Genomic DNA, 22,767 nt, shown 5'->3' on the forward strand with positions numbered 1-22,767 from the left:
GTTTGAATATCTATCTTCCAAGATCACATTTTCGAGGTAATGGCCTTAGTCAGAGGAGCTGTTTGTTTAGTGCCCAGTGCAGGGTCTTAACTTCTGCAGTCCCCTCTGCTAAGACTGCTCAGGTTTTGCTTCTCATTATGCAGACCCCTCTGAGAGATCAACATATGCTGAGAAAGAAGTGGGACAAGGTGGGGGGCCAGAATTTGGAATCATCTATTTTAGTGAACTTGCCGCATGGTGCCATCATCATGATAAACCCGTTTTAGAACATTTTCATCATCAAGAACAGCACTAATGCATATTCCCTATGAATCCCTGTTCTCATACTCTTTCCCTAAACAATCGCTAACCTACATGCTGTCTTGATAACCTTGCCTTTTCTGGATATTTTAAATAAGTGGAATCATAAAATATATGGTTTCTCGTGTCTGGTTTCTTTCACTGAGTATATGCTTTTGGGGTTTATCTATGTCATAGCATGTATCTGTAGTGCATTACTTTTAATTGCTGAATAGGGTTCCACTGTATGGCTATATGACATTTTGTTTATCCTTTCACTGGTTGATTGACACTTAGGTTGTTTCCAATACTGGATGCTTATGAATAATGCTAAGAACATTTGGTTACAAGTCTTTGTGGGGATGTATGTTTTCATTTTTCTTGGATAGTTATGGAACTATTTTTTAAAACAGCTTTATTGAATTGTAATTGATATACAATAAATTGAATATATTTAAAGTGGACAGTTTGAAGAGTACTGACTTATGTATACATCTGTCAAACTGTCACCACAATCGAGGTAATGAACACATCCCTCACCCCCAAACACCTCCTCCTCCTGCTACTTTGTAATCTTTCTGCTTATCCTTCTGCACTACTCCCATCTTCAGATGACCACTGGCTTGCTTTCTGTCCCTATAGATAAGTTTTCATCTCCTAGATTTTATATGAGTGAAATTATACAGCATATATTCTTTTTTTGTATGGGTTCCTTCACTCAGCAAAATTATTCTGGTTCAGCCACACTGTAGTGTATATCAATAGCTCATTCCTTTTTTAATTGATGAGTAATATTTCATGGTCTATATATACCTTGGTTTATCCATTCATCTGTTATGAGTTTTTGGAGTGTCTCTTTTTTTGCCTATTACAAACAAAGCTGCTTTAAACGTTCGTATTTGCATGAATACAGCCTTTCCTTCCTTTTGGGTAAATTCCCAGGAATGGAAAGTCTGCGTTATACTCTACGTGTATGTTTAGTTTTGTACGCCAAATCATTTTCTGAAGTGGTTATTCCATTTTGCATTCTCATTGCCCATGCATTGAAGATTTCTGGAATTTCTGGATTCCTCCAGATCCTTGCTGTCTTGTTGTGGTCAGTCAGTCTAATTTTAGCCCTGCTAATAAGTGTTGTATTAATCCACTGTGGTTTTAATTTCTGTTTCTCTAATGACTAATGAAGCTGAGGATCATTTCATGTGCATATTTGTCATCTGTGTATCATCGATAGTGAAGTATCTGTTTAAAACTTTTGCCCACTTAAAAAAAATTAGATTGTTTTCTTTCTGAATATTGAATTTTGAGAGTTTATTACAAATTCTAAGTACAAGTCCTTTATCAGACACATGCTTTGGAAATATTTTCTTCCAGTCTGTGGCTTGTCATTTTATGAATCAAAAGAAAGTTGGAGCAGCTATATTAATATCAGATAAAGTAGATTTCAGAGCTAAGAATATTACCAGGTATAAAGAAGTTCATTTCATAATGATAATAAGGTCAATTTATCAAGAGGACATAGCAATTCTAAACACTTATGCAGCTGATAACAGATTTAAAAATACACGGAGCAAAAACTGTTAGAATCATAAGGAGAAATAGGCACAATAATAGCGGGAGATTTTAATCTGTCCCTCTCAGTAATTCATAGAAAAAGTAGACAGAAAACCAGGAGGAATATAGTAGATTTGAAGGACAGTATCAACCTATTTCACCTGATTGATATGTATAGAACATTCCATTCAAAAATGTGGAGCAGAGTATACATTTTTTCCGAGTGTACCTGGAAAATTTGCAAGATGATCCTATTCTGGCCCATAAAATAAATGTCAGTAAATTTCAAAGTATTTAAGTTATACCACAATTTATCTTTGCCCTCACAACATTGTACATGGACAAAGAGTGACTTAGACTGATCGTCAGCTCTCACAGCCTGTGCCCGTAGGTCTTCCTTGTGTCCAGATCACAGGAGAATCAGAAGCATGTAGCTGCATGTTTCCAGGTTGCCCAGATCACATCCAGCTTAAACTATTCTTAACAAACACACTCAGAAGCTTCCATGGTCATGAGAAGTTCCATCTCATTTTAGTTCCTTCTTACCTCTTCATTGATCTAATGTATAAATTTCAACCTGCTTTGCCCTAGTGGAGAGCCAATATGCTCATTGTAAATCACTCATATCACCTTCAAAAGGCAGGTCTAATCAATATACAGCATATTAATAATTTATATGGAAAAACTGGATTATTTTACCACATTCATGATGAAATTTAGACAATAATCCTTTTATCTCCCACCTAAGATATGTTATTAATGGAGGAAACATGGTATGCAATAAAAGGTATAGGCTCTATAGAGAGCTGAATTCAAATATCAGTTTTGAAATTATTAGGGAAGAGGCCTTGAGCCAGTCACTAAACGTCCCTGTACCTGAGCTTTCTCACTTAAAAATAGAAATTAATGACCACTGAGTTGTGATTTATCCTGAAGACTTAGTGTATGGTGCAAAACATCAACCTGAAATATAATACACAATAAATAATGGCTTTTATAGTCAAGTTGATTATATATAATATATATATTATATTATATATAATATATAATATTAGTAAATAATAAGAAAAGATAATGTATTTGTTATTTTTATATATTAGAATGACTATATATATGCATCTATGACATGCATTATTTATACTGATAGCCTATGTATGAACTGATGTAAAAATGTATGCATACATAATTTTGAGTATATGTATGCTGTTATTATCACATGTTTTATTTTAGGCATCCCCCCTTTTTATTTCTTTTACATTTTTACCTTTTGGCCTCCTTCACCCATCTCTCTTTCTTACCCCCTGCCTCCAGAAATCACCAGTCTATTCTCTTAATCTCTGAGTTTTTTTGTTTTTGTTTTTATTTTTGTTTTTTTTTTTTTTTTTGGTCTGTTTTGTTTTCTATTAGATTTCATATATAAGAGGATCATATGGTATTTGTTTTTCTCTGTCTGACTTATTTCATTTAGCATAACGCTCTTAAAGTCCATCCATGTTGTCACAAATGGCAAGATTTCATTCTCCTATATACATACATACCATTTCTTTATCCATTCATCCACTGATGGACACCTAGGTTGTTTCCATAACTTGGCTATTGTAAATAATGCTGCCATGAGAATGGAGGTGCATATATGATTTTGAGTTTGCATTTTCATTTCCTTCAAATAAATATCCAGAGGTAGAAATTGATGGATCATATGGTAGTTGCATTTTTAGTTTTTTGAAGAACCTTCATACATTTTTTCCGTATTGGCTCTACCAATTTACATTCCCGCTAACACTGCACAAGGGTTCCTTTTCTCCTACATCCTTGCCAACACTTTTCATTTCTTGTATTTTTTATATTAGACATTCTAACAGGTATGAGTTGATATCTCATTGTTTTGATTTGCATACCCCTGATGGTTAATGAGGTAGAGTATCTTTTCATGTGCCTGTCAGCCATCTGTATGTCTTCCTTGGAAAAATTCCCATGGATTTTGATGGATTCCTGTCTCACATTGAGGTCTTTCATCCATTTTGTGTCTATTTTTGTGTGTGGTGTAAGGAAATGGTTCAGTTTAATTATTCTGCATGTAGCTGTTCAATTTTGCCAACACCATTTGTTGAAGAGACTGTCTTTTTTCCACTGGGCATTTTTTCCTGCTTTATCAAAGATTAGTTGACCATAGAGTTGAGGGTCTATTTCTGGACTCTCTATTATGTTCCATTGATCTGTGTGTCTGTTTTTGTGCCAGTACCATGCTGTCTTGATGATTATGGCTTTGTAAGAGCTTGAGGTCTGGAATTGTGATGCTACCAACTTTGGCTTTCTTTTTCAAAATTCCTCTGGCTATTTGGGGTCTTTTCTAGTTCCATATAAATTTTAGGATTATTTGTTCCATTTCTTTGAAAAAAATTGATGGTGTTTTGATAGGGATTGTATTAAATGTGTAGATTGCTTTAGGTAGCATAGACATTTTCACAATATTTGTTCTTCCAATCCATGAGCATGGAATGTTTTTCCATTTCTTTGTGTCTTCCCCAGTTTCTTTCATGAGTACTTTATAGTTTTCTGAGTACAGATTCTTTGCCTCTTTGGTTAAATTTATTCTGAGGTATCTTATGGATTTGGGTGCAATTGCAAATGGGGTTCAACTCCTTAATTTCTTTTTCTTCTGTCTTGTTGTTGGTGTATAGAAATGCCACTGATTTCTGTGCATTGATGTTATATCCTGACACTTTACTGAATTCCTGTATGAGTTCTAGCAGATTTGGAGCGGAGTCTTTTGGGTTTTCCACATAAAGTATCAGTATCATATCATCTGCAAAGAGTGATAGTTTGACTTCTTTGCCAATTTGGATGCTTTTAATTTCTTTTTGTTGTCTGATTGCTGAGGCTAGGACTTTTAGGACTATGTTGAATAGCAGTGGTGATAGTGGACATCCCTGCCATGTTTCTTACCTGAGGGGAAAAGCTTTCAGTTTTTCCCCATTGAGAACGATATTCGCTGTGGGTTTTTCATAGATGGCTTTGATGATATTGAGGTATGTACCCTCTATCCCTACACTTTGAAGTGTTTTGGCCATGAAAGGATGCTGTACTTTGTCAAATGATTTTCAGCATCTATTGAGAATGCCATATGGTTCTTGTTCTTTCTTTTTTTAATGTATTGTATCACATTGATTGATTTGTGGATATTGAGCTAACCTTGCAGCCCAGGAATAAATCCCACTTGGTCCTGGTGAATAATCATTTTAATGTACTGTTGGATCCTATTGGCTAATATTTTGGTGAGAATTTTTGCATCTGTGTTCATCAAGGATATTGGTCTGTAATTCTCCTTTTTGATAGGGTCTTTGTCTGGTTTTGGGGTCAAATTAATCTGGCCTCATAAAATGAGTTTGGAAATTTTCCTTCCATTTCCATTTTTTAAAACAGTTTCAGGAGAATAGGTATTAATTCTTTAAATGTTTGGTAGAATGCCCCTGGGAAGCCGTCTGGCCCTGGACTCCTGTTTCTTGGGAGATTTTTGATGACTGCTTCAATCTCCTTACTGGTTATGGGTCTGTTCAGGTTTTCTATTTCTTCCTGGTTCAGTTTTGATGGTTTATATGTCTCTAGGAATGCATCTATTTCTTCCAGATTGTTGAATTTGCTGACATATAGTTGCTCATAATTTGTTCTGATAATTGTTTATATTTCTTTGATGTTGGTCATGATCTCTCCTCTTTCATTCATGATTTTATTTATTTGGGTGCTTTCTCTTTTCTTTTTGATAAGTCTGGCCAGTTGTTTATCAGTCTTACTAATTCTTTCAAAGAACCAGCTCCTAGTTTTGTTGATTTGTTCTATTGTTCTTTTGGTTTCTATTTCATTGATTTCTGCTCTGATCTTGATTTCTCTTCTTCTGCTGGGTTTAGGCCTATTTATTTATTTATTTATTTGCTGTTTTTTTTTTTTTTCTCCAGCTCCTTTAGATATTCGAGAACTTTCTTGTTTCTTGAGAAAAGCTTGTATCGCTATAAATTTTCCTCTCAGGACCACCTTTGCTGTGTCCCAAAGATTTTGAACAGTTGTGTTTTCATTTTCATTTGTTTCCATAAATTTTTCAATTCTTCTTTAATTTCCTGGTTGACCCATTCATTCTTTAGTATGATGCTCTTTAGCCTCCATGTATTTGAGTTTTTTCCAACTTTCCTCTTGTGATTGAGTTCTAGCTTCAGAGTATTGTGGTCTGAAAATATGCAGGGAATGATCCCAATCTTTTGGTACCGGTTGAGACCTGATTTGTGACCCAGAATGTGATCTGCTCTGGAGAATGTTCCATATGCACTAGAGAAGAATGTGTATTCTGTTGCTTTGGGATGGAATGTTCTGAATATATCTATGATGGGCGTCTGGTCCAGTGTGTAATTTAAAGCCTTTATTTCCTTGTTGATCTTTTGCTTGGATGATCTGTCCATTTCAGTGAGGGTGTGTTAAGTCCCCTACTATTATTGTATTATTGTTCATGTGGTTCTTTGATTTTGTTATTAATCACTTTATATAATTAGCTGCTCCCATGTTAAGGGCATAGATATTTAAAATTGTTAGATGTTCTTGTTGGACAGACCCTTTGAGTATGATATAGTGTCCTTCCTCATCTCTTATTATGGTCTTTTGCTTAAATTCTAATTTATCTGATAAAAGGATTGCCACCCTAGCTTTCTTTTGATGTCCATCAGCATGGTAAATTGTTTTCTACCTCCTCACTTTCAATCTGAAGGTGTCTTTGTGTCTAAAATGAGTTTCTTAAAGACAGCATATCGATGGGTCTTGTTTTTTTCTCCATTCTGATACCCTGTGTCTTTTGATTGGGGACATATAGCCCATTTACATTCAGGGCAACTATTGAAAGAAATGAATCTAATGCCATTGTATTGCCTGTAGGGTGACTGTTACTGTATATTGTCCCTGTTCCTTTCAGGTCTGTTACTTATATGTTCTCTCTTTGCTTAGGGGACCCTTTCAATATTTCCTATAGGGCTAGTTTGGTGTTTGCAGATTTTTTTTTGTTTTTTGTTTGTCCTGGAAGCTTTTTATCTCTCCTTCTTTTTCAATGATAGCCTAGTTGGATATAGTATTCTTGGCTGCATATTTTTCTCATTTCATACTCTGAATTTACTATACCAATTCTTTCTCTCGTGCCAGGTCTCTGTGGATAAGTCTGCTGCTAATCTAATATTTCTACCATTGTATGTTACCTTCTTGTCCGAAGCTGCTTTCAGGATTTTCTTTTTGTCACTAAGATGTGTATGCTTCACTATTAGATAAGGGGTGTGGACCTATTTTTACTGATTTTGGGGGGGTTCTCTGTGCCTCCTGGATTTTGATGATTGTTCCCTTTGCCATATTAGGGAAATTCTCTACTATAATTTGCTCCAATATCCCTTCTGCCCCTCTCTTTCTTTCTTCTTCTGAGATCCCAATTATTCTAATATGTATCACTTACCTCTTGAATTCTCCCCTCGCGGTCTAGTAGTTGTTTGTCTCTCTTTTGCTCAGTTTCTTTATTCTCTGTCATTTGGTATTTTATATCACTAATTCTCTCTTCTGCCTCATTTATCCTAGCAGTAAGAGATTCCATTTTTTATTGCACTCATTAGTAGCTTTTTAAATTGCAACTTGGTTAGATTTTAGTCCTTTTATTTCTCCAGAAAGGGATTCTCTAATATCTTCCATGCCTTTTTCAAGTCCATCTAGCATCATGATAATTTTCATTCTGAACTCTATTATTCTGACATATTACCAGTGCCTGTATTGATTAGGTTCCTAGCCATTGGTACTGCCTCTTGTTCTTTTTTGTGTGGTGAGTTTTTCTGCCTTGTCATTTTATCCGGATAAGAATATATGAAGGAGGGAATAAAATACTAAAAGGGTGGCAAAGACCCCAGAAAAATATATGTTAACCAAATCAGAAAATACCCAAAACCAGGGGGGAGAAGAAAGGGGGAAATATATATATATGTATTAGACTGTGAATAGAACAGAGCCACCCATTTGATTTTCAGTGAATTCTCATCTCTTAGCAGAAATTATCTCCCAATATTTTAAGGAAAGATATCTATCTATCTATATATCTATATCTATCTGTATCTATCTGTCTATCTATCTACATATGGGTAAACATGATGAAGGGATGTAATATGACTGTAAAGATGAAAAATTTAAAAAGATTCTAAAAAAGGAATTGGTAAGTTGGTTGGAAAAAGAAAATAAAAGAGTAGAGAATGTGATCAGGCTGGAAACTACAACACAGTCATGTGCTAGATTTTGGATATATGTTGATCTATTAGAATAAATTGTTTCTCAAAATTTTAAAGGAAAAAAACCCTATATGTATACAAAAAACAAGGTCAAAGACAATGAAACGACAAAATATAACAATGAAGATTTAAAAAGATGTTTTTTAAAAAAAGTTATTGTTAAGATAAAATAGTTAAAAAGCTTTAAAAGAGAAAAGAAGAAAAGGTAAAGAAATAGAATAAGAAAAAAATAAAATTAAAAAATAAAAACTTTGTAAGACTAAGGATCATGGGAAGAAAGCCATGAATTCTAAGTGTTGCTTTCACCTAGTTCTGGCATTCTGCAGTTCTCATTGATCAGTGAGCTTGGTCTTGGCTGGATATTCTGCTTATCTTCTGGGGGAGGGGTTCTGTTGCAGTGATTCTCAAATGTCTTTGCCTGAGGGGGAATTGTTTTGCCCTTGCCTGGGGCTGGGCTAAGTAAACTGCTTGGATTTGCTCTCAGGAGCTTTTGTTCCCTGAGCGCTTTTCATAGAGCTCTGGAGGATGGGAATTAAAATGGTGGCCTCCTGGTCTCTGGTCCAGAGGAGGCAAGAGCTCAGGGCCCTACTCCTCAGTGTGCCCTTGGAGAAAAGTGCTCAATCCCAGCCCTCTCTCTGGTGTGTTGCTGTGCTTGAGCTCACCTGGCCTGTGACAGATGGTTTCTGTCTCTGGCACATAGTCCCATTTGGAGTCTCCAAACCCAGCAAATTCCTGCCTCCAGAGAAGGAAGGTGAGTCTCCCTGGATCTGTCACTTGTGGGGCCCCTATCCAAAGAGCAGTGACCTCACTGTGCCATGGATCACAGTTTAAAGTAACCCCAAGCTTAGAGTTTACTCCTTGGCTCTGTCTCTGTAGCCAGCTACCCCGCTCTAATACCTGCGAGATCTGCTACACTCAGACACCCCTGGTCTTTCTGTGACCCCGCGGGTCCAGGGACCACACTGTCCCCGTGAGGGTTCCCCTCCCCTGTGGTCTATCTTCCCGTTGCTTCAAATTCACTTCTCCACATGTCCTACCTTCCAGAATGTGGTCAATTTTCTGTTCCTTGAATTGCTGCCCTTCTTCTCTTCTACCTCCTGTTGAGTTGTTGTTGTTGTTGTTGTTGTTTAAGATTTTATTTATTTATTTGACAGAGAGAGAGATCACAAGTAGGCAGCGAGTCAAGCAGAGGGAGAGGGGAGCAGGCTCCCCGCTGAGCAGAGAGCCTGATGTGGGGCTCAATCTCAGGGCTCTGAGATCATGACCTGAGCTGAAGGCAGAGGCTTAACCCACTGAGCCACACAGGTGCCCCTACCTCCTGTTGAGTTTGTAGGTGTTCAGAATGGTTTGATAACTATCTAGCTGAACTCCTGAAACGTAATGATATTCAGTCTGCTATTTCTCTGCCATCTTGCTTCCTCCTCTATCTGTGTTTGTTTTTATGCCAATATCATACTGTTTTAGTTATTATAAGCTTTGTTATATAGTTTGAAATCTGTCAGCATGATGCATCCAGCTTTGTGCTTCTTTCTTATTCTTTGATTTCTTTAACCATTTAAGATTTCTTAAGAGTTCTTTGATCATTTGTTTGTTTTGTTTAGTTTTTGTGGTTCCATACAAATTTTAGGGATAAGTGCTTGGTTAACAAATTATTAGGCATCACTCAGCCCACTAAATTGACTGCTTATAACATTAGTACCTACAGGCTATTTTTTTTTTAAATTAACATACATATAATGTATTATTTGTCTCAGGGGAACTGGTCTGTGATTCATGCCTTACAGAATTCACAGCACTCACCATAGCACATACTCCCCAGTGTCCATCCCCAGCCTCCCCATTCCTTACACCCACCTCCACTCAGCAACCCATATTTTGTGGCCTGAGATTAAGAGTCTCTTATGGTTTGTCTGCCTTACTGGTTTTGTCTTGTTTTATTTTTCCTTCCCTTCCCCTATGAGCATCTGTCTTGTCTCTCAAGTTCCTCATATCAGTGAGATCATATGATAATTATCTTTCTCTGATTGACTTCTTTTGTTTAGCCTAATACCCTCTAATTCCATCCATGTTGTTGCAAATGACAAGACTTCATTTTTCTGATGGCTGCATAATATTCCATGCAGTCTATTCTACTCTTAGGAGAAAATGGGTTAGTAAAGATCACATTGTCTAAGAGTTAACCTGGGAAATACATAGAGTTTTAGATACTGGATACTTATGAAATTGTTATGTTTTTTGGAGAAGAGGAGGGAATCCATTGAAAGAGTGAGGGGAAAACACTCATTGACAAAAACAGGTGGTCCTGTGGCTGACTCTGCTGGTTGCTCAGTAAAGCCCAAGTCATCTTCTTCTTGGGAACACATGTATACTTCCTTTCCAGCTTTCTGGGTAGTTAGGCTTGATTATGTGACTGAGTTCTTGCCCATGGAATCTGAGCAGAAGAGCAGTGCCTAAACTGTAAGCCTGGTCCGTAAAAGTCCTTCAGCACTCTTCATGTTCTTTTCCTTTGAAATGGCAGGTCACAATGAGACTCTGGAGTATGATGAAAGAATGAGTCCCTGAATAATCACAGGGGAGGAGAGACTCCCACCAACCATGCACATAGTCCTTAGGCTTTTACTTACATAAGAAGTACTCTGTTACACTGACCATTGACATTTTGGGGTTTATTTATTTCAGCAGGTGTTCTACACTAACTACTATGATCTAGTATTATGTTTGGTCTCTTGGTCTGCCTAGTAGATCATTCAGAAAATAGAAATAGGTAGCTCTGTAACAGATAAATGTTTTTAAGTATCAGTTGCAATTAAGACTGAATATATTTGCTTTAAATCTACTCTAAATATATTTTCTTTAAATCTACTTATGTAATGTATTTTGACAGTTTTAGTTTTGTTCTAGTCATATTTTGTGTTTATCTATAACCTCCCATCCAGCTTTACCCCCCAATTAATTAAGAACTATCTCATTTAGAATTTTTGAGGAATACCTAAACAGATGGCTGCATTACTATCTCTTAGCAGATTCTTGGCCTTTTCCAAAACACCCATCCTCTAAGGCCTGGCTCAAGTCTTCCCTTCCTCCAGGAAGCTTTCTGGATGCTCAAGCCCAGAGCTCAAGCTCTCCCTCCTCTGAACTTATACAGCCTGAGAACCTGGGCTATCTGTTAAGCTCTAAGACACACATTTTTTTTGTTATAATTACCTTTTAAATATGTCTCTTATTCACTTATTTTTCTATCCATCCATCCATCATCTATTCAAGTACTTACATTGTTTTTGGGATTGTGCAGGACACCATATCTACAGAAATGAATACAACACAGGGTCTGCATTCACGTTGATACATGTACATGCAAGAACAGATATGTGATCAAGCTGTACTCTAAAATTTAATTAAGTTATCACGATAATAGTGCATAAGAAACATTTTGATGCATTGAGGGAGGAACAGTGTTGCAACTACAGTTATGATCACTTGGGTCATTACATGTACCAGACCCTTGCTGAGTTCCTTGTGCTCAGTGTCTCATTTAATCATTGCAACTCTGCTGTGACTTTGTCTAGGCTTCTGTAACAGAATACCAGAGACTGGATGGCTTATATGCAACAGACATTTATTTGTCACGTTTCCAGAGGCTGGAAGTCTAAGTTCAGGGTGGCAGCCTGGTTGGATGAAGACCCTTTTCCAGGTTAAAGGCTTTTGTTCTTTTCTTACATGGTAGAGGGGGAAAAATATTTCTTTGAAGTCTCTTTTATAGGGGCACTTATTCATGAGGGCTGTGCCCTTTTGACTGAATCATTTCCCAAAGTCCCCACCTCCTAATACCTCCTCTTTGGGGGTTAGCTTTCAACATATGAATTTTGGGAGGACACATTCAGATCATATCAGGTAGTAAGCCCATTTTACAGTTGAGAAAATGAAGGCATGGAACATTAGCTTGATTTATCTAAGGTCACTTGGTGGATGGGTATCAGGGCCAAGGTTAAAACCATGGACACTCTGATTTCTCAAGACTTCTAGTCCCTAAACTCTCTAGGCCTCCCTTAAAAGAGCAGTAGCTGATAACTGAGTGTAAAGGAGGAGGAGCTACAGACAGAGGGAGCTCTATTGGCCGGGCTCAGAGGATGAGGGAGTGTGACAAGTTTTGAGGTTCTGAGAGTGGATGAGAGTCAGGGCAAGGATGACAGGGGCTAAGGGGGAATAGGAGGCTGAAGCCTGATTTTGAAGGGCCTTGGCATCACCGTTAGGAGTGTGAACTGAAGCTGGGGACAGAGAGAGGCCAGTGGGGTCTTTTAAACTGGGGGTAATGGTGAGTGTTTACCAGATGCCAGGCCCCATGCTATATCTACTCCTTGCCTGTACTACTCCAACCCAATGAGAGTACTGTTACCCAGAGGTCAGGGAAGGGAAAACTCAAGTACAGAAAAGTCAACCAGTGTGACTAATGTCATTATGTGAGAATGACAGAGGCAGGGGTCTCAGTGTAAGTCCACATTCTTAACCACTGTCCTCTAGAAAGCCTCTCATCTTCTGTGATTTAGAAATGACCCTGTCTGGCAGAGACCAGTAAGGCAAGACAAAAATCAAGGACAAATTTAGGAGGCTGATGTAATTAATACCCAGGGTAAGAGACAATGAGGATCTGAACACTGGTTATGGGGAGGAAAAGAGGTGGTGCTCGGGGGGGGGGCAGGCACAGTTTCCTTAATGTCTGCATTTCCCCCTTCCATGGTACAAAAATGATAATGGATTCTCCTGGACCCCTCCCCCATTATGAGACTAGTTTCCAGATTTTTTTTTTTAATATTTATTTATTTATTTTAGAGAGAGGCTGAGAGAGCAAGAGACCATATGCATGTGTGGGGGGAGGAGCAGAGGAAGAGGGAGAAGGAGAGAAACAGGCTCCCCATCGAGTATGGAAACCAGGCTTGATCCCATGACCCTGAGATCATGACCTGAGCCTGAATCAAGAGTAAGATGCCTAACTGACTGAGCCACCCAGGAACTCCTGGTTTCTAGATCTTTAAAATTTGAGGAGCAGAACTGGAAAAATGGGGAGCATCTACTTACCAAGTAAGACTGTTGCTACGTTCTCTCTGGCTCCAAACTTAGTTTGTAGGCCAAGTACCTCCTCCATGAATAAAATGCATTCCTCCTTCCCTGGGTTGACCTTTGAAATTATAGTTTCCTTCTGCAAAGGCTTATAGAGATTCTTAAGAATTACAAAGATGGTCAATTATTTATGCTGAAGATCCTTCCCACCATCACTTCTAGGAGAGAAATGCCTGGTCTTTCTCCAAGTCTCAAAGAAAAACAGCTTCTTATTTTGGACAATTTTCTGGTCATCTGTAGTGAGTTACAATTATCCTGTTTTGCGTCTCTAGAAACCTATGCCTGGCCTCAGGGAGGCATTACCTATTTGCAGAAGCCTTGAACCACCACCAGACCTGCTCAGGCAGAATTCTGATTGCATTATGACTTCCTTGATGTTTGCAATATCATGTGTAAATAAAAATTTGCAGTGTTCCAGTGTTCCTGGGAACACTCTTTGTTATCCAAGTAGGGTAATCAAATAATTTGGTCATAATTTGGTCACCAACTTACCCTTTCCTGCTCTGATGAGTCAGATCACAAGACAAGAGATAAATAGGCACTGTGCACTTTTTAGCCCATACTATTTAACTTCTAAAAATATTGCTACATCCAACGTCCCCCCCTTATCCCCAACCCCACAAAAACTTCTTCTCTTTGTGGTTATTATAGAGGTCAGGAGGAGGGCTTTTCTTTCTGAACACCCAAAAAGCTTTAGGCAGTGACAAAGCCACAGAAAGATGATCATATTTGGAAAATAGATGGAAAATGTTAAGCCAAAGTAGGGCTCACAACTCAGGCTGAAGATCCAGGGTATCTATAGGATTCCCATGTATACCCTGTGCATATTTACCATAAAGTGCACTTATCAGAGGCCTGAAATCCAGCCTTGTTTCTCTTACCAGCCTCTGAGACCGTGAGGCTCCATCAGGCCAGAGCAGAAACACTTACCTAATTTGCAAAAGAGGTACTGTATGTACTAACAAAAGCCTTAGATCCTTGGCTCCATGTTATGGACTGAATGGTTGTGACCCTACTCTCCAATAAAATTGTTGAAGCCCTAACCCCCAAGGTGATGGTATTTGGAGGTGGAGCCTCGGGGAGGGATTCAGATTTAGATGAGGCTATGAGAATGGGGTCACCATGATAGGATCAGTGTCCTTATTTAAAAAGGAAGAGAAACCACAGTGCTTGCTCCCTCTCCTCCTGTCGTAAGAGGACGCAGCAAGAAGGCAGCTGTCTGCAAGCTGGAAAGAGGTCTCTCACCAGGAACTGAATCTGAAGGTAACTTGACCTTGGTCTTCCCAGTCTCTAGAGTGGTGAGAAATAAATGTCTGTTCTTTAAGCCACCCAGTCTATGGTATTTTTTTTTTAATTTTTAATTTTTTATAAACATATATTTTTATCCCCAAGGGTACAGGTCTGTGAATCACCAGGTTTACACACTTCACAGCACTCACCAAAGCACATACCCTCCCCAATGTCCATAATCCCACCCCCTTCTCCCAAACCCCCTCCCCCCAGCAACCCTCAGTTTGTTTTGTGAGATTAAGAGTCACTTATGGTTTGTCTCCCTCCCAATCCCATCTTGTTTCATTTATTCTTCTCCTACCCACTTAAGCCCCCATGTTGCATCACCACTTCCTCATATCAGGGAGATCATATGATAGTTGTTTTTCTCTGCTTGAAAGATTGCAAACACCTAAAAATCCATCGTCAGATCGAAGAGAAGAAGAACAGCAATTCTGGAAACAGTCTATGGTATTTTGTTATAGCATCCTGAACTGGCTAAGACTGTCCAATTCCCAATTCAACCATGAATTTCCTAAAGTAAACTATGACCCCTTTGTTTGTAGGTAGAAAAAAAAAGCTTTGAATTATCTTAAGGAGAGAAAGGGAAACCTATTTAATGAAAATAGAAGGTATCCTTTTTTTTTTAGAAATTATCTTTATAGGGGCTTCAATTGACAATGCATACTCTATGTGTATTTCTCTATGTAGAAATTTTCCCTCAATAAAAACAAGCAATAAATGAACTCTACTTACTGGTATGTATGCTATACTATTTAGGGTAGTAATATTTGAAACATGTTAAAATTCATGAAAAGTAAGATGACTTCGTGGATAAAAGATGAACAGACAGCTATTTGGTAAGGTAGATACAGAAAATTGTTAATTGTAGAATCTAGGTAGTACTTGTGAGTGTTCACTGTATAATTATTACAATATTTATACATGTGTGAATATTTTTATCAGAAAATGTTGGACGAAGAACCCAAGAACAAAGCTATAGTTGGACCTCCATAACAGTAGAACTATCAGGATATTCTCACTCTCCCTTGTTTATTTCCCTCTATGTGTCTTGTCAGCCTACTTTCACTATTGTAGAATAGCTTTCCCTAAATGGCCAAAAACATGACTACCAAGACCTCACAGATTTATGTCTTATGGCTTTAGTACTAGAGAGGAGACTGGCCAAATAGTTTTTCTGCTTCCAACTCCAGCAGGAAAGACTCATTAACCCAGCTTGGGTGAGGCACCCATTCTTAGACCAATTAAATGTGGCCAGTACCAGGGCCATATAAGCAAATGGTATCTGTTTAGAAAACAAGATAAATGACCAAGTTGGAAGAATAGAAATGTTTTTCATGGAAGAAGGTGGCCTGGAATCAGATGAAACAATTGCCTATTATAACAACATAAAAATGGGAAGGATCCACATCATTCACATAATCGAATTTGTCTCTAAGTAAAGAAAATACTTAAATGAGTAGTAGGCCACATATACTCAGCCAAAGTCATCAACAAAATGTTTCTGTAGTTACATCCCTCAAGCCTAATGTGAACAGAATTCTCTATATATGTCCTTCTATTTAAATCCTATCCATGAGTGGGGAGGCACCTGAGTGCCTGGCTCAGTAGGTTAAGCATCAGTCTTTGGCTCAGGTCATGATCCAGGGATGTTGGGACCCAGTCCTGCATGGGCTCCCTGCTCAATGGGGAACATGTTCCTCCCACTCCCTTTGCTCCTCCCCCAGCTTGTGCTCTCTCCTATAAATAAATAAACACAATCTTTAAAAATAAAAATAAAAATGAATAAATCCTACTCATAGGGTTTATTTCATGTCTCACTTTCCCCACATGTCATGGTCATCATTGATCTATTTCTTCCTCCCACTGCATTTCCTGATCATATAAATCTTTATTCATAAATGATTTTGTATGTAGAGCTCATCTCTCCTTCTAGATTCTAAGCTGCACAAATACCTTTATAGTAATCGTTATTGTTAACATGAATAATTGACAATACTTTCTTCTACTCTCTGCAATTTGTAGTCCAATCCCACATAAACTGTAAGTAATTACATATTTGGGGAGAGAGGTAGGGAAAATGAGGTTTCATATCAGTTATAAGAAGTACTTTGAATATTTATACAGCAGGAAGGAAGAACAGATAAGTGGCAGGGTTACTGGTTTTTTTTCTTGAAATATAAATGGGTTCCAGGCATTGAGTAATATGTTAATGAAAAATCTCACACTGAAAGCACAAACCCAAAGTGTTTGTAAAATATGGGACAGAGCTTTTTGCTGTGAAAAGAGTGAGTGAGGACACAATTCCTCCACCTTCTCTACTTAGGGAAATCTCACCAGGAAGAAAAAAAAAAAGGTCAGAAGATGTATCTAAAGAGACATTCTTTCTAAAAGGTGATGAATACTTAACACAGATTTCCAAGTCTGAGTCTTGCTAAAGCTTACTAATTTATAGTAGTTGATGGTGGTCAATTTGAATTTGTGAAAAGTAATAATTACATGGAATGTGATTTGCGTGGCATAATTAGAAGATAAAAACACTGAACAACAAAGTGTCACCAGAAAATGTTCCCTCTTTAGTTAATTAATTTTGAAAACTTTTCATTTTAGGATATAAACAGTGCTCCCCAGTGACTGCAAATGGCTTGTTTAAAGTAATTTCCCTTTTGGAGCACCTGGGTAGTTAGTTCAGTCAGTTGAATGTCTGACTCTTTGTTTTGGCTCAGGTCACCATCTTTTGATGGTGAAATGGAGCCCCAGACAAGCCCAAGAGCCTGGCTCTTTGCTCAACATGGAGTCTGATAAGATTCTCTCTCTTTATTCTGCCCCTCCCCCACTTGTGGGCTAGCACTCCCTCTCTCAAAGAAATAAATAAGTAGAATCTTTTAAAAAAGGTAACTTCCCTTTTCTATGTGTTTTCTACTTGTCTATGTTATTTTTGATTGATCCCCATGTGAGTTTCTAACATTTTAGCTTTACTTTAAAAATCCATTCTCATGCAACTTGACTTGATCTCCTGAGGTAAACAGATTTTGAGGCTTGCCAGAGATTAGAAGCCCATTGAGTTGTGGGACAGACTAAAACTCAATATACTCAATTTCTAATACACCAGGCAACTAACTAGTAACAACAGATCTGAATTGGACTAGTTCTAAATTATTAACTTTTAATGTTGTGGGTTTTTTTGTTGTTGTTATTTGTTTATTTTTGTTTTTTAAGACCGATAAGTGTGTCCATAGGATAAAAATTTTAAGGGTGATAGGCTCCTAAATAATTTAGGCTCTTAAGGCCAATGCTTATGAGGGGGTTAGGGACAGGGAACACAGTGAGCCTAACCAGCTGATTTGGCTGGGTTCGATTGCACTGTTAAATTTATGATTTATTTTTCACTGTTTCAATCAGAAAGATGACTATTTGTCTATCTTAGACATGTAAACACACAGATAGATAAATTTATATAAATTACCATTTTCTCATTTTTATTTGGCAAGAGCAGATAATTGGAACTAAATTGATCCTTTGAAGTTTCATTCAGAAGCCTTCATCCTTCCCTTCCATCTGTACTGCTTCTGTAGAGGAATGATTTTTGAGGAAATAAGGTTCACTGTATGTTTAAACCGATGTGTTTCGCTTGTGGGTATGCAGGTCCAATTAACTCCTTTAACAAATTGGATGAAAAGAGGTTATTATATTATGTTTCGAGCCAATTAGGGTTGTTTTGGTTGAATGCTCCCTCTTGTAAACTTATTTAAAGTTAATAAAACATGGTACTGAAATATACTTCATAAAAGCAAAAGTCTGGAGGGGAAATAGAAGAAATATATGAAGCACAAAGCATTTTGAAGGTATTTCATTATTACCTGGGCCAATGTCTTCATTATTACAAAATACAATGAAGTTTGTTCAATGGGTCACAATACGGCAAAGTTGAAGGAACACAGCACTGGGAACTAGTGACCTAGTGAACTAGTCTTACTGTCAATTCTGTGGCTATAGCATCTTGAATTTACTTTTCCTAATCTGGAAAGTAAAAATAATAATCCTGTTGCTCCAAAGATCCAGTGATAGAATGAATACAACATGCTTTGAAAAACATGGATTATAAGTTAGAAATTTTAAAATAAAGATGGAACACTAGGTGGTCTTTCTGAAAGTATTTAAGATATATACAAGGGTGGCTCAGTCATTAAGTGTCTGCCTTTGGTTCAGGTCATGATCCCAGGGTCCTGGGATCGAGCCCCACATTGGGGCTCAGTGGGAAGACTTGCTTCTCCCTTTTCTACTCCTCCAGCTTATGTTCTCTCTCTCATGGTCCCTCTGTCAAATAAATAAATAAATATTCTAAAAAAATTAAAAAAATAAAATATATACAAGTAGATTTACTCTTCTTAATACAAATGTCCCTAAGCAGAAATTTCATATACAAAACCCGAGTTTATTGAGCTAAACATAAATAATCAGCCCTCTCCTTCACTTGGCCTACTGATACTACAGGTGAAAAAGGACTTTACAAAAGGCAAAAGCAAAGCAAAATTATTTCTGCAAAAGCATATAGTTTCTCCAAGTGCCGGAGATAGATCAACAGGATAAATAGAGGGGGTTCTTTAAGAATCCTGGAGACAAAGGAGAGGTCTGCTTTGAGCCAGTATTTGCAAAAGGTCTAGTGAGCTACTAATTTTGGCAGGCGAGAATTCTACCACTGAACCACCAATGCCCCACATGAGCTACTAATTTTGAGCACTGGGACCAATCAAAAAGTCCCAGATCATGGCCAATAGCCTAAGGGCTGACATTGGGGATGGACTGTCCTCCCAACAACGCTTCCAAGTACTATTATCAGACGAGTCTGCAACTTCAGACAAAATTTTTTTTTTTTAAAGCACAAACACATTTATTTTCTAACCAAAGGGATGATCCTAATTAAACCAACACTTTGAAATAGTTGCTTGTAAAATGTTTGTGATAAAGATAACTGAACACAGTAATGAAAAAAAAAAAAAAGCAGTATGGAGATTTGCTCATTGAACTGAGCTTGTTCATCCTCACAGCTAATTCCTATCCAAAATGATGATGGAATTTTTACTCTACTTTTTCATAGACCCAAGTACAGGTGACATTGTTCATGACGCATTCCACCACTAATTTTCCATTTTCCAATTTTCTTGTGATTGTGCTTTCCTTCCCATCCCATTCCTGATGTTGAACCAATGCATCATCTGTGAAGTTGCAGACCATCTGAATTGCAGAAGTTCCGAGTACTATTATTCACACTTCACAGATAAGGTACTGATGCTCAGGAAATTTCAATATATGCCCAAGGAAAACTGCTGGTCAGTGGAGGAAATGAAATTTGAGCCAGTTTTTCCTTTGGGAACTAATAATAGTCCATGTTCTTTTGGTCTTCTGTACTGAGCCAAAATGGTGGGCATTTTTCCCTTCAGAGGAGAGTCAGCCCCCTTCTAGGAAGCTTGCTTCCCCTGTCCCACTCATGCCTAATCTAAAGCCTGCTTCCCTTCTTTGCCTTCTGCTTTTGGAAAAGATTCTACAGGTTCTTCATCACATGCTAAGATCAGAAAGTTCCAGGAAGGCTCCTAGAAATGTAACAAAATAATAGAGGTCAATACGTAAAACATTATATATAGTTTTCTATTATTTATTGCATAGTGATTTTTTCCTCCCAAAGTAATTACATGTTTATGAAGGAAATTCTCACGCTTTAATTTGGTCAAAAGAAAATCTAAAGAGTGTAATCACTGTATCAAGTACTTAATGATTCGTCAAGTGATCTAAGAATATGGCTTTAAATAATTCCCCAGATTGTGGTTGTGGAGGACATGTGCAAAAATCCTCCTGATGATCTTTTCCCCAGAGCTCTCCATGTCAACAAGGCCATGGAGCTCCGGCATTTCTAGGAGTCCTGCTTCAGGCCTCTTCTTATGTAGTCTTTCAATTAAAGACCCAGCAACAGATGGGTAAAGTTTTTGGGTTTTTGTTTGTTTGTTTGTTTGTTTGTTTTAAATATTTATTTATTTATTTGAGAGAGAGAGAGAGGGAGAGAGAGAGAAGGTGAGAGACAGTGCTCACACCAGTGCAGCAAGGGGCAGATGGAGAGAATCTAAAGCAGATTCCCTGCTGAGTCTGGAGTCCAAAGTTGGGTTCAATCTCACAACCCCTGAGATCATGACCTGAGCCAAAACCAAGAGTCAAATGCTTAACTGACTGAACCACCCAGTGGCCCCTGATCTCCTTTTTTTTAAGCCTAGTCATTTATGTTTGGTCAACTGAGGGTGGGAAAAATGTAGATTTCCATGAGTAACCACAAAATCTGATAGCTGGCCATTTTTCCCTTTCCAGAAATTTCATCTGGATTTAATTTTCCTCCTGAGGCTCAAGATATTATTGGCTAGTGGCATGGCACTGTGCTTTGGTTGAACAAAGTTGGAAAGAGGTTCATTGTATTTTGTCACTGTGGTCCTTCCTGTTTAGATGAAATTAGCTCCACCCTCCTTAATGAAAGGCCACAGAAATAAAAGTCCTTTCAACATATTTCATGAAGTTAGGGAATGTTATTGGATCTCATAAATATGAATGAGATATACATTGGAGGAAAGGAGACGGGTCCTTTCTTGGAAATGCTCAGCCAGGCAGGGTTTCTACAGGTACAGCCTTTCTGACTTAGTCTATGGTCAGATTCACCCTTGCTAATCAAGGCTCTGAATTCAGGCAGACACAGTCTTCTGGGCTTGGCCTGAGTCAATGAGAAGAATGACTTCCCATTGGGGATTGACCTTGGGGCCTCCCCACGGTCTTGACTCTGGGGAAGTCTTGGCTGGAATTTAGTGGCTTCAGTTAAACTAAGTTCAGCATCCTGGGGGAAAATAAACAGGATAAGGGTCGTGATGGGAACTATCTAGGCCCGAGCACACTCCTATTTCTAATCATTTAGAAAACATTATATAATAGTAGTAAGTTAGCAATAATGTTATAGTTTGGGTTATATAGTACAGGCCAGATGTCATGGTAAGTCTGCTGTGTCTCCTTTAATCCTCACAATAGCCTTGTGAGATAGATATTACTATCCTCTTTTTCCTTTTTTTTTTTTTTTTTTTTGGTTTATTTTCTGCTTTTTGTTTTGTTTTGTATTTAGGTGAGACAGCTGAGGGTTAAAATTGCTAAGTGATTTGACAAAAGCCATGTAGACGAGGCACTACAATTTAAGCACAAATTCGTCTATTCCAAGTTGAGAGTTTAAACACACACACACACACACACACACACACACACACACTGCTTACGTTTATTTATTTCCGTATCTGTCCCTCTCTGTCCCTATTAAATGTCATGAGTTCATACTCACATGACCAATTCCAACCCCACACCACAGGGGACATCCTAATCTCCCCTGTCTCCATAGTGACAACTCTACCTTGCACAGCATTTGTGCAGATTAGAACAGTGTAGATAAACCCCCATCAGTATGGCCACATGGTGCCTCATGTGAACTGGAAAGAGAGGTCCCTTTCTCAAGGAAGAAATTTGGCAACAGAATGTGATTGGTTTCCGGCTCCCGCTCACCCTCTCGGCTGGACCTCTTTGTTGCAATGTCCAACCAGAATAAGGTGACATGGAGGCCCTGCAGACTCGGAACATAATAAGTGGTAAATTATTTATGCTCAGGGTTAAATCTTTCAGGGAAACACCATAGATACATACATATAAATAACTTATGACTAATCATTTTTCCTTGGAGAATTTTTCATAACTAACAGGGTAGTGGAATGAAAAAGAAAGTGTCACCGAGGTTTTCCCTGTGGGTGGGAAAATCAATGCAATCCAGTGTGTTGTCAATATCACCAATTATATCCAACTGAGCATAGAGGAAAGTGGGCTGATGGGCCTATTACAGATTATTTTTTTAGCCTGATGCCTGGCTATATGTCACCCTAAAGTGCGAATCAGAAGCAGGTTGAAATAAAAATAAAGCCTATCCCTGTCTTCCAAAGCCTGGCTAGCAGCCAAGAAGAAGTGGATCTGTCTATAACGTAGAGTACATGATTCAAAATGACATTGAAGTTAAGGAAAAAAAAGAGAAAGCCTTGCCTAATTTCATGTACATGGTCAGTAAAGTTTGCTGACAGATTTATGAGCTTCTACCTGTTCAACACTCCTCTGCTGAATTTTTTCACTGACTCGTATCTGAAGAGAGGCAAATGAGCTCATCTTCAGGCCCTTCGAATGTTCT

Source organism: Mustela lutreola, chromosome 4 (genome assembly GCF_030435805.1).
Source record: "Mustela lutreola isolate mMusLut2 chromosome 4, mMusLut2.pri, whole genome shotgun sequence".
Classification (NCBI taxonomy): Eukaryota; Metazoa; Chordata; class Mammalia; order Carnivora; family Mustelidae; genus Mustela; species Mustela lutreola.